This window comes from Gavialis gangeticus, unplaced genomic scaffold (genome assembly GCF_001723915.1).
Source record: "Gavialis gangeticus isolate Ggan-Ray unplaced genomic scaffold, GavGan_comp1, whole genome shotgun sequence".
Classification (NCBI taxonomy): domain Eukaryota; kingdom Metazoa; phylum Chordata; order Crocodylia; family Gavialidae; genus Gavialis; species Gavialis gangeticus.
The window spans coordinates 62,483,275-62,495,467 of record NW_017729024.1 but is presented as its reverse complement, the minus strand read 5'-3'; positions in this window follow the sequence as shown (position 1 = coordinate 62,495,467).

Sequence of the window (12,193 nt, the reverse complement as noted above, 5' to 3'; positions counted from 1 at the left end):
CGCTTCAGCCATCGTGGTGGGGAAGTGACCCTTGGCCGGGGAGGCGTTTCAAAGCCTTGTGACACCTGAGCTGGAAAAGGTGGCTGAATCGAAGATAAAACACATGCAAGGTTAGAGCGCAAACTTTACTTTCTGGGCAAGAGGGGGCCTCCAGAGCATGCCCAGCTCCTGCTCCCTCACACACAGCTGGCAGGGGCCGGTTGCCAGCCCCTCTCTGCAAAGCAAGGGTCCTGTTGGCTCCGTCTTCATTCTTCACTTCTCCCTGAATACAGGCCACAAGCCTGAAAGCAGAGAGACCCTCGCTCCCCCCCAGCTCTGCCTCTGGCAGCGTTGCCTAAGGACCCGACCCTGACCTGCTCACTCCTCAGTGAAGGATCACAGGGCGAAATCCTCCCTCCGACCGGCTCTCGTGTCGCTCTTCAGCTGGCATCTGACAACTGGGATCAGAAAGAAGACAGGACTTCAAAATCGCATGAACACGCATGAACTACTCGTGCCCCTGGACGGTGATTTCACCGAGGAGATGAATGCTCAGCCGGGGACTTGACCCGGGATAGTGCTTCAGTTCTGGATGTCTTTAAAACGGAGGAGAGACCGCGTCTCCGGGTGCCTGTGCTGGGTGGGGGCGATGGCTCGGCGCCCTCCCTCCGGGAGAGGGGGCAGCGCTCTGCGCCCCCGCCTTACCCGTGTCCCTGCAGACACCGGGCACCCGGCAGCACCGCTCCAGCCTCCGCCTCCAACTGCCCGGAACCCGCAGCGCCGCGATGATACGAGCGCTGCCGCGGCAACGCACGGGCACCAGTTCCACCGCCCCTCCCCCACCCCAGCGCTGCAGCCCTCCGGCCCCCAGCCCAGCCTCCAATTTCCGCCTCGCCCTCTCCACACTGCCTGGGAATGGACATGCCTCATGCCAGACCTGGCATGGCCCCAAATCGAGGGCAGGTGGAGGAAATGCCCAGTTCTCTCACCCACTTGGCCAGAATCACCTTGTTTTTCACCTGTGACAATATCAGCAATGGGTACGGTCCCCTTGGCATCGAGCTGTGCACACCGCTATGTACCCTTGCTGACCAGGTGCACCCCTGCCTCGCTCCCTTGGCTTGGTCTGCATTCGCTTCTCCAAACAGACGCGGGAGACCAAACCGAGGGCCATGCACCAACCCTGCACACAAAGCCCAGCTCCAGCTACTCCAGCAACCCCAGGAAGCCCAGCCTCATGTCAGCACCTGTCCTGGAAAACCCACAAGCAGCATGTTAGAGACCAGCCTACACATTTCCTATTTGCGGAAGGGCCCTGGAGATAAAAGTCACCTACCCCTTTAAATGCCAACCCAATGCTGGCAGGTCTCCCAGCGTAAACCCAGATGTGGGGCCCTGGAGTACAGGCCGCTATGTGTGTGCATAGACTGCCCTCCCTCACCATGCCCAAAACACTTCTGTGGGAGTCCAACCAGGTGCAAGCAGGAAGGCACCTCTAATCCTTTCCCTAACCCTTACCTTAACCCCAACCCAGACCCTAACTACAGCTCAGCCGGCTCCAGCCAGAGACCTCACGCAGCCTGGCTACCGCAACTGGCTTGGAAGGTCCAAAACCCCATCTCTAGGCCCAGCTGCAAATTTCCGTGCTGCCAAAACACCTCCTGGATCCAGCTCTTAAGTGGAGTCCCCAGGCTCCATCCAGCTTCCTAGCACCATGGCAGAGGCCATGCACCTCTGTCCAAAATACAGCACTAACAGGGAGTCCTACTAATCCCAAGCAGAAAGACAGTTCCACACTTGGTTGTTCTCAGTCACGAACTATAACCTCAGCCCCAGCCCCAGCCCCAGTTCAACCTGCTCCAGCAGCCGCAGGCAGGAGACGCTGAGCAAGCTGACTACAGGAAATTGCTGCGAAAACCCCACATGCACCTTGTGGAGCCCAACACCACCATGAACCCTCCCAAATCCAACCCCGGTGGGAGCCCCAGAGCCCCTCCCCCCTATAATAGCCAAGACAAGCCTACCTGTCTGCGTGCTAAATATTACCCCAGGAGGCCACTCATCCCAAGCACAATGACAGCTCTCAACTTTTCCCATTCTCTGACCCTAACCCTAAAAATAGCTCCCACTGATCCAGCAGCTCCCAGTAACAGTGTAAAAGGAGCCTGACCCGAGAAAGTCTTGTGCACTGGGCCATGCAGCATCCAAGCCACAGTCCAAAGCCCAGCCTGGCAATCCCAGGCCACCCAGACAGCCAGGGAGGAAATGGAGCCCTGCACCCTGCACTGCTGAGCAGAGTCTGTGGCACAGGCCAGCCCCTGGTCACTGTGTTGTTCTCAGGAGACAGCTCTTAGTGCTGGAGGGATCTTCCCTCATCACCCCAGTGTCACTCCTTCTCACATCTCCTTCAGGGGAGATCAGGGCCAAGGCAGTAGCCTGGCTCCCAGCTCCGAGCCTTTTGAGCACCACCACCACCAGTGTCATGATGGAGGCCCTTGAAAACTGTTTCCAGTGTTGCTGGGGCTGTGGCTGGTAGCAAAGCACCCCGGCTAAGGCTCAAATCAGTGCACAGACAATGTGTTTGAAGGGAAAGAAAACCTTTCTCTCCTAAACATCCCAGGCATTTGGGTGCTAGTTGCTATGTCCTTGAAAGAAACCCAGACACTTGCTGGGGGGGACGGGAGGGAGGGAGGCTGGGGGAGGGGAGCTGCTAGTTAGAGTATTCCAGGGGGCACTGGCCCCAGCCCACAACCGCCGAGCCCTGACAAGCTGCTTGGCGTGGACTCCAGGCTTGCAGTCAGGGTTGTCCCTGGGGCCATGCTTGGCCATATAGCCACAGCCCCATGTGCATCATGTGCCAAGACTTTATTGCAGAATCATAGAAAATGAGGGTTGGAAGGGACCTCAGGAGGTCATCTAGTCCAACCCCCTGCTCAAAGCAGGACCCTCCCCAACTAGATCGTCCTGTTGGGTGTACAGGGCGGACAGTGTGAATTAAAAACAAACAGAAAACTTACCAGGGGATAAGGCACGACGCCACATTTATTGGAACATAAAACATAGAACAGGCTTTGTGGTCTGCAATCTTCAGGAGGGTCATTGCTTGCCGTCTTCAGCCATCCGGGTGCAGCATGAGCTAGTATTTGGTAATCCTTAACTGCTGACTCGATGTCACTGCAGCCTTTCACTGTTAAACCACAGAAAATTATTTTTACCTGGTGCAAGAGGTCCTTCACACTGTCACATACATGTAGCAAAAACCCTAGTTTTCCTTTTTTTGTATTTTAAAATACACTCCCTCCCCTTCCCCTAAGCATTTCTGGCATTCTGTCTGCCCTCTTTATTCCTTATATGTTATTACAAGTAATACCAGCTAAGCTAAGGGAAGATCTTATACTCCCACATAGTAAGAAGACCCTTTTTTATACCGTAAATAATGTTTTATTCTGTTTGTATTGCTTTCTACTGTTTTATATTGTATTATATTATGTTCCTATTATTTTTTAATTAATTTCTACTGTTTTATATCGAATTTATATGATTTAGGCCTCTGTCTGTAAAGTAATGGCAAACCCCCACCTTGTGTCCCCTGCCCTGTACAGTATATTGCAACTATGACTCACACCTACCCCTCCTCTGTAAATTGGTTTTCCTTGAATGCCTGAAACAAAAGAGGGAATGGATGAGTGAAACACAATGATACCAGGGCCCCCTACTAAATCATCCCACCATCAAAACCAATACCTCGACCAAGGACCCCGCCATTGGACCCACCCTCCACATTCAAGAAAGAACAGATGAGGCAACCCACCATTGTGCCAAGGCTGCACATGCTCAGCACGAACGTCTGGAGCCCTCTGGAGCAGAGCTGACCTTGCGTGGACATGCCCTCCCCATAGGAGATCATAGGTAGTCTGCCCCATAAAGAGGGGAAAGTGAAGACTGACTCCTTGGGATACCATCTTCACCTGGAGCAGACCTGCTCCATGTCACGCTGCCTATCAACCCAGAGGCCCTGCCAGCGACCCCCTCTGGACAACACCTGCTGGGCAAAGACCCCGACTGGCCATCGAGGACCCCCTCCCCACCTGGATAGGCAGCTATCACCCCCACCCTCTCCTCAGCCAAGGACTTGGACTCCTTTTCTCTTCCCTACCTGGACTCCAGCCCTTCCACTGAGTGTTTGTGGGGACCAAGCTGTACAATACAGTGTTCATTTAATAAAACTGTTATTTGGACCCTGAGTTGGGTTTTGCTTTACTACGGTTCTGGCCCTGCTCCAATCTCTGCTCCTCACCCCTCTAACTTCTGCCTCATTTCTCCCACTCCTGCTTCTGGCTCACTGCCACCTCCAGCTCCTGTTCAATGCTCCTGCGGCTCCAGCTGTCCTGAGCTACTCTCGGCCTGCAAACCCGTTTCTTTGCTATTGCCTCATCCACCCTGCCTTGTCCCCTGATCTCTGCCACTGCTATTGCCTTCTCCCCACTGCCATTTTCCTCGATCTCTGCCGCTGCTATTGCCTCATCTCCACTGCCTTTTCTCCTGATCTCTGCCGCTTGCTCTTTAGTTACCAAACACCCCCAGCTTAGGTACTGCAGGCACCAACACACACACACTGTCACCTGAGTCAGTGTTTAACCTTTGCGTATGTGTGTATTGTGTATGATTTCATGGAATTATCATTAGGATGTGTATGTTCTTGAATTGGTGATATGTGTGCATGTGCAGTTGTACACCATGCCCTCCTGTCTAACAGCGTGATATTGAGATCCTGAGCATTGGCCTGACTCGACCGGGCAACATACCTACATCATTCACTCATTCGCTACCTCTCTCCACACTTGCCGGACATGCCACAAACTTTGCATAAGCATTTTCCTTCTATTAAAATTAAGCTCTAAAATCATGAGACCAATAGGTCAACTGTATGTAAAATCAGGAGACCAATATGTTCAATATATTTATGCTAAGCAATAAGAAATTGAAAATAGATGGTTAATTCCAGAACACTAATCATGGCTGATCAAATTACTATAAAAAGTCAATCATAACAAGATAAACTTTATCTTAATGGTTAAATATGTCATTATATAAAAAGCAAAATAACAATATAAGAAATCAAAACAACTATAGTCACTGCAATACTACAGTCTGAGCCAAATCTTTGTCTAGCCAGATTTTGAAACCCAGCGACGGAGCTTCTACAACCGCTCTAGGTAACCTGTTCCAGTGTTTCACTACCTAACCTAAACTTCCCTTGCTGCAACTTAAGACTGTTGCTCCTTTTTCTGTCATCTGCCACCACTGAGAATAGCCTTGCTCCATCCTCTTTTGAACCGCACTTCAGCTAGTTGAAGACTACCATTGTCTCCTCTCAATCTCCTGTTCTCAAAACTAAATAAGTCCAGTTCCCCCAGTCTTTTCTCATAAGCCATGTCCCCCAACCCCCTCACCATTTTTGTCGCCCTCCACTGGACACTCTCCAATTTGTCCAAATCCTTTCTATACTGGGGGGCCCAAAACTGGACACACTACCCCAGATGTGGCCTCACCAGTGCTGAATAGAGGGGAATAATGACTTCCCTTGACCTACTGGCAACACACCTACCAACGCAGCCCCGTATGGTATTAGCCTTCTTGGCAACTAGGACACATTAAGACACAATACCCCTACCCCTACCTCTACCCCTACCCATACCCTCCAGTGTACCTACTGCTCCCCCCAGGTTGGTGTCATCTGCAAACTGGCTGAGGGTGCACTCTGTGCCATCCTCCAGGTCACTGATGAAGACATTGAACAAAACCACCCCCAGGACCAACCCCTGGGGCACTCCACTTGATACCAGCTGCCAACTAAACATCCAGCCATTGATTACAACTCTCTGAGCCTGATGCTCCAGCCAGTTTTCTAGCCATATTACCGTCCATCCATCCAGCCCGTACTTTTCCTTAGCTTGCCTGTGAGAATGTTCCTGGAGACCATAGCAAAAGCCTGGTGAAAATCAAGGTCCACCACATCCACCAGTCTCCCCACATCCACAGTCAGTCACCTCATCATAGAAAGCAATGACGTTGGTCAGGCATGAGTTCCCCTGGTGAGCCCATGATGACTGTTTCTAATCACCTTTTGTGACAGCGGAAATTATGTCTGTGTGATTAAGGTGCTTGCTGAAGGCTCTATGAAGATTAGACCAAGTGTTTTTCTGTCATTCATTCAGATACTAAGCTCTATATTGTCAAGAGCATAATTAAAGTCAAAGATGTAGTGAGGCCTTGTATATAGTATGAGGCATAGTAAATTTAGCAAAGCCTTATAGAAGTAATGACGGTAGTCCCTATGGCATAGTTAAAATTAACCTTATCAGAAGAATGCAAGGCTAATACTGCTATTGGTCAGTCTAAGGACAGTCGAAGTACAACAAATCTGAATGGCTGTAAGTTATCAGCACAGCTCAGAAGTTACAAATTGGCTGGCACATCCAGAAATCATTCAGAAGGAAGATACAGCTCTGTGAAAGGAACTACTAATTAGCTGTTGACCTGGATCAGTGGGCCCACGGATCTCGAGGAGCCCAAGGACTGAATACCAGGGTCCTTCCCGGTACCTCTTGAACAGTGAGGATAGGGGATGCCTGACTTCACTGAGCTTTGTGGAAGAGAAACTTGAGAAACATCAGGCATCAGAGGGGACTGCCGATAAGTTGCCACCATGAATTATTTTCGTCTGTCATTCTCTCTGTTAGTATACTATGCGTAGTCATGGTTTTGGTAAGTCAATAAACCTTTCTTACCTTTCTAACCTCGACCATACTCTCAATCCCGAACCCTCCACAGGTGGCTGGGAAACCTTTTTGTCTTCCGAGTGCTTGCAAATGGATACCTTGAGGATCTGCTACATAATTTTTGCAGGAACTGAAGTGAGGCTGACTGGTCTGGAGGTCCCTCCTTGTTTGGTCCTCTGAGGAAAACAGTCTCAGTCTCCCCTTCCACATCCCCTCGACAGAGCATTTTATGAGAGGTTCAGATGCTTTGTCACTTAACGTCACACTGGCGGACACCGCCATGCAGTGCAGTGCCAGGGAATGCCCCTGCACTGGGAGAGCTGGACCTGAGCCCCAAGGATGCTCATGTCACAGCCAGCGAGCCCAGGCCTCTGCTAGCTGGCCTGAGAACAGCTGTCAATCCCTGCTGAGCTGCGTTGGGTTGGACATAAGCTTGTGGCCCCAAGATGTCAGGCTGGGCACTGGCACATCCCTGAGGCCAGTAGATCTCCTACAAGGGGCTGGGGTGCATGTGGAGCTGGAGATAGCAAATTCCTTGTCAGGACATTGCAGAACCTCAACTACAGCCTCCTCCTCCCGTGCCAACACTCATCACACCCCACAGAGTGGGGGAGCCCAGGTCATGGCTGCCGAGGCTCAGGTGATGAGAAAGTGTTTGCAATGTCCCATGCAGGAGCCTAGTGTGTTGTGTACCATGTAGTTGATGGAGTGCCTCAGAAGCACATAAGTGTCCCCTGTGCTCATTCACAGGCTGTTTCTGTCAGTGCAGATGTGCCATGTCAACATAACAGCACAGTGGAGGTTTTGCATTGGCCTGGATCCCAAGCGCCAGCTCCTCTGTTCCCTTCGTCTGAGTGTCTTGGTTCTTGAATGGAGCTGGTTGTTCAGTCAAAACCTGCTCCTCACTTGTGACATGAGATCAGTGCCTGTGAACAGGAGTTAGGGGTCAGCGTTGTTACCGCTCAGCTCTGTGCTGTCAGGGGCCCCTGGCACAGGACACAGCCTATGTGACTCACAAAGAGCTCTCCCCCTCCCCACCTCTGCCTGCACAAGAACTCATTAGAGGAAGGACTTACAAAAGACAAGTAAGATGCAGTGGGAGATGCACCTAAAACCCTCTAGACAAGGGTCATAAGAGTGAAGCAACTCCCCTGCCCTCATTTGCATCCGAGATGGAACCAGATGACAAGTCATTCAAATGGGAGATGGGACAGGAAAGCATCTTTATTTGCATTCAGGATGGAGAGCAGAGATTGCAAGGCAAGGCCCGCGCTGAATTCTGGGAGCAGAGAAGCAGGAGAGCACTGTGTGATGGGGGATCCCTGCTCCAAGTGCTAATCAACCCACATCTGCCCACACCCAACTCAGAATTTATCACACCAGTTCTAGTAATGACTCCTCTAGTGGTATCCCAAACACTGAATCGGCCTCTCTGTATTGTGAGCTCCCTCAGAGTAATGCCACCCATAGCCAGGAGCGATCAGTTCCTGTTATCCAGTCTACGAGCCATTGTTTACCCCTAAACAAACACAGTGGTCTCCCTTGAGCCATTGTTAGTTCTCTACAAAAACGGGCTAGATGCTGTGATGAACCCTCTACCATTGTTCAAATGTTGCCCATCCCCCTGACTTGGTGTCTTTCCTCAGCATTCCCTAACCCGGCAAGCGAGTTTTAGCCAATTAAGTTTAAATAGGCCTCCCATAGTGGGACCGGGGAATGTACAGCCCAAGATGCCTATTAAACTTACTTCTGCTTAGAGTGGGGGGAGTCCTTTGTAAATCCAGATTAGAACTGGTCTGATAAGTGCTGAGCTGTGTGTGAGGGTCGATTAGCATTTGGAGCACAGGTTCTCCATCATGCAGTGTTCCCCTGCTCCTCTGATCCCAGAATTCACTGCAGTCTCTGCTTCAGGCTTTCTGTTCTCCATCTCTCATGTAAATGAATGGTCATCTGGTCCCATCTCGGATGCAGATGAGACCTAGGGCAGTTGTTTTACTTTTGTCACCCTTATCTGGAGGGTTTTAGGTGTGTCTCTCACTGCATCTTAATCAGTTTTGTTTAGGTAGAGGAGGGGGCAGGATTCTTTGCGAGTCATGCAGTCTGCGTCCTGTGTCAGGGTTCCCCAAGAACAGGGAGCTGAGAGGTAACATCCCCCCATGGGCCGTGCTCAGCGCTCTGCCTGTCTGCCAGCTCTAGCAACTCCTGGGAACCTCAACCGGGTCAAGCTTTGCGGAGTGGTGAGATCCCAACTCTCTCTCTCTGACTCCAGAAACCTGACTTTTATTCTCTTACTGCAGACACAGCTTTCGAAACCTGACTCTTGCTAATCAAACTCAAGCTAGATGTCCTCAAAAACCCAATTAAAACTATGTAATATCGTAACTGTTTGTTTGTCTCTCTCTTGTATCGCTGTTATTCCTGGTATCATCATAAGTTCCTAGACCTGGCAAGAAATAACTTTTATAGTCAAGCTTGTTGCTATACTTTTTCTCTGAACCTCTCCTACTCTTTCATCCCCTTCAACTTCCCATTTGCTCTGCAGCAACGCTTCTTTTACCTAAGCCAAAGATCCCTGTAATGCCCAATACTACAGTGGGGTCTGCTCATCAAGGGGGTTACTACTAGGACCATTGTGACAAGAGACTCTGAAGTGCTGAGTTTTGAGGCGCATGAGGGTATCAGCTGAAAGTGCTGATCGGACCTAGCCTACTCAGATATACTCTGTTAGCGTGTGTGCACGTGTGTCTAACTGCCTTTGGTCTTGTCCTGCTGAAATAAGGGATGAACTGAGTTCAAGGCATGTGAGGGTGTCAGCCTGTCAATGCTGAATAGTCCGGCCTGACTCAGATGTGCTCTGTTAACCCGTGCAATTATGTCCAACTGCATTTTATTGTAGCCCTGATAAACTGGGTTCAAGGCATACGAGGGTGTTTGCCTGTAAATGCTAAATAATCCGGCCTGGCTCAGGCATGTCCTGTTGACTTGAGTATGTGTGTAAATGTGTTTGATTGATTCAGTGGTTGGAGGAACCCAGCCCCACTGAAACTGAGTCCTGCAAGATAGCACCATTGGGGGTGAAGACTTACCAAAGGAAGAAATGCAGCTCCATAGAGCAACACAAGCAACACAAGCAGCATATTCATAGAGTTACAGAGATCCCCAAAAACATAGGCCTAATAATTTAGCACATCCCAAAGTGACAGGCAAATCTGGTAACAGGGTGGGCAAACAACCAGCCATGACCGCCCAGGGCGATGCTGTGAGGAAACGCCCCAGAGCCACGCGAGGATGTCTAAGCAACAGAGCTGGGCAGTGATGTTGCCTTTTGTACACTGCTGGCGAGACCAGTGTTGGGAGCCAGAACCAGATCCAGGGTGAGATGTGGCAAAAAGGTTGAGAAATGGAAGAGGTGCCCAAGAGAATCACAGCAGCAATTCAAAGCTTGGGGAGAGCGCCTGAGAGCAGGGTGTCGAGACCGTGGCCCATGAGCTGGATCCAGTCTGCAGAGCCACATTCAGACCTGCAGGGCTCCTGGAGGGGCCAGGGATGTGTGGGTGGGAAAAGCGGTTAAGGAACCACAACCGAATTGCTGGGTCTGGAGCTGCAGTGGACACACGTTTCAGCAGTGGTGGAGAGAATGGCAGTGGCGTTAATCCCAAAGGTGACACCGCTCTGCTCCGATCACTGCTGTCCTGATGTCACAACTGCGAGGGGGAGGGTCTGGATCCAGACTGCCCGGACCCCTGCAAGCCAGATCTAGCCCTGAGGGCCAGGGGGAGGCTGAGTGAGTTTGGTCTCCAGGGCCTTGTTTATTGCAGTGGAAAAGACTCTGAAGAAACCTGCGAGGCAGCAGGCATGCACAGTTGGGTCTTTGCCATGCCACGCCAAAGAAACAAAGGAAAAAAAAAACCCCAACCCCCGCCATCCCCAGAGACTGAGGGAACCTGACTCCAGTGACTTGGTAGAAATACTTGTCTGAGGGGGGTCCCATAGTTGGGGTGGGGTTCTGTCCCCTGCCATTCAGACAAGCCTGCTATAACGGCCTGTTTGTGAACAGTGAGCTTCGACCAGAAAAATATACTGGCTACCAAAGGGCCCTGCCGATCCCAGTGGAAAAGACTTGGGAGAAACCTGCGTTCCAGCCGGGATACCCAGCTGGGGCTTTCCCATCCCACATGAATGCCTTGAGTGCAACAAAGTCTTGGCTCTGCCGCCATGCTCACCATTTCTCTTCCTATTTCTCTCTCTGGCCTTGACAGAAATACCAGCTTGGAGCAGAGAAAGCTTTTTCTCTTTGCCGCTTTCTTTACACACGTACCTGCCCACCCAAGGGTGACCCTCTGAGGAACAAAGGCCTTTCCCAGTTAAACAAAATTAGCAGCTTCTCAAGCAGCTCCACCATGACTTCCTGAGGGAAAAATACTAGGTTTGTCTCGGGGGCTGTGGCACCTGTGTTTTGTATGGCAGTGGATCATGGTGGCGTCTTTCTTTACTTGCATGTCATGAGCTTGTACTTGACACAAGAATATGAGGTCAACACCGTGTCTTATAAGAAAAGAGAACTTAAGCTTAACTTTATTATGCTACATCTACTCTTAACTGCTATACTAAACAAGACACGTGTTGCCTTTGCTTTCTTCTCTCCCTCCATGGGCCTGAAAGGCCTGGAAGGCAGGCTACTAACACAACAGGCACCGCCATGGTCTCACTATGCCCAGTGCCTCAGAGGAAGGCGAAAAACCCCCAGACGCCAGGTCTGTAAATGAAGGGGGAAAAAATTCCTTCCTGGGCCCAATTGGCGACCAGCAAAAGCCCTGAGGCAGGGGTTGGCGACATGCCATCCACACAAGAAGACTCTGGTCAGTCGATGGTTTCTGTGGTGGCTTCGGCACTGTTGCAGATCTTCTCGGTAGCCGCCAGGCTCCCCGTGAGGTTTTGGAGGTCGTGTTCGCTCAGGGAGATGTTCTCTGGGTCAAGGTGGTCTCCAGCTATTGCCATGCAGTGGAAAAAAGGCAGCAAAAGATTAGCTCCACGCATTGCCACCTGGATGCAAAGCTCTGATGTGAGGAGATTGGGACTGCGAGCTTTCCCGTGACACGAAGGCCAGAACATTTGAATGATGGGAAAAATATAGCCCATCCTTAACTTCCTGCGTGGAAGCAGCTAAATATTTAGGCATCTCTGTGCAGCCACGTCCAGGATGACGCAGACACTCAGCTTGGAAAACCCGAGGCCCAAGAGGACCGTGGCTGAGAGAGCTAGAAGAATGTAAAACAGGTCTCCGCCTGAGTGAGCCACAGCAACCTTTACCAGCAGGCACCCGGTCCAGTCTGTCCCGGGGTTGCTTTGCTGCTTGGGAGAGCTCCCGGGGCTCTTTTCTGAAAGGGGGCAGCACCATGCATCCCCATGCACACCACTGGGGCAGGCGGGGG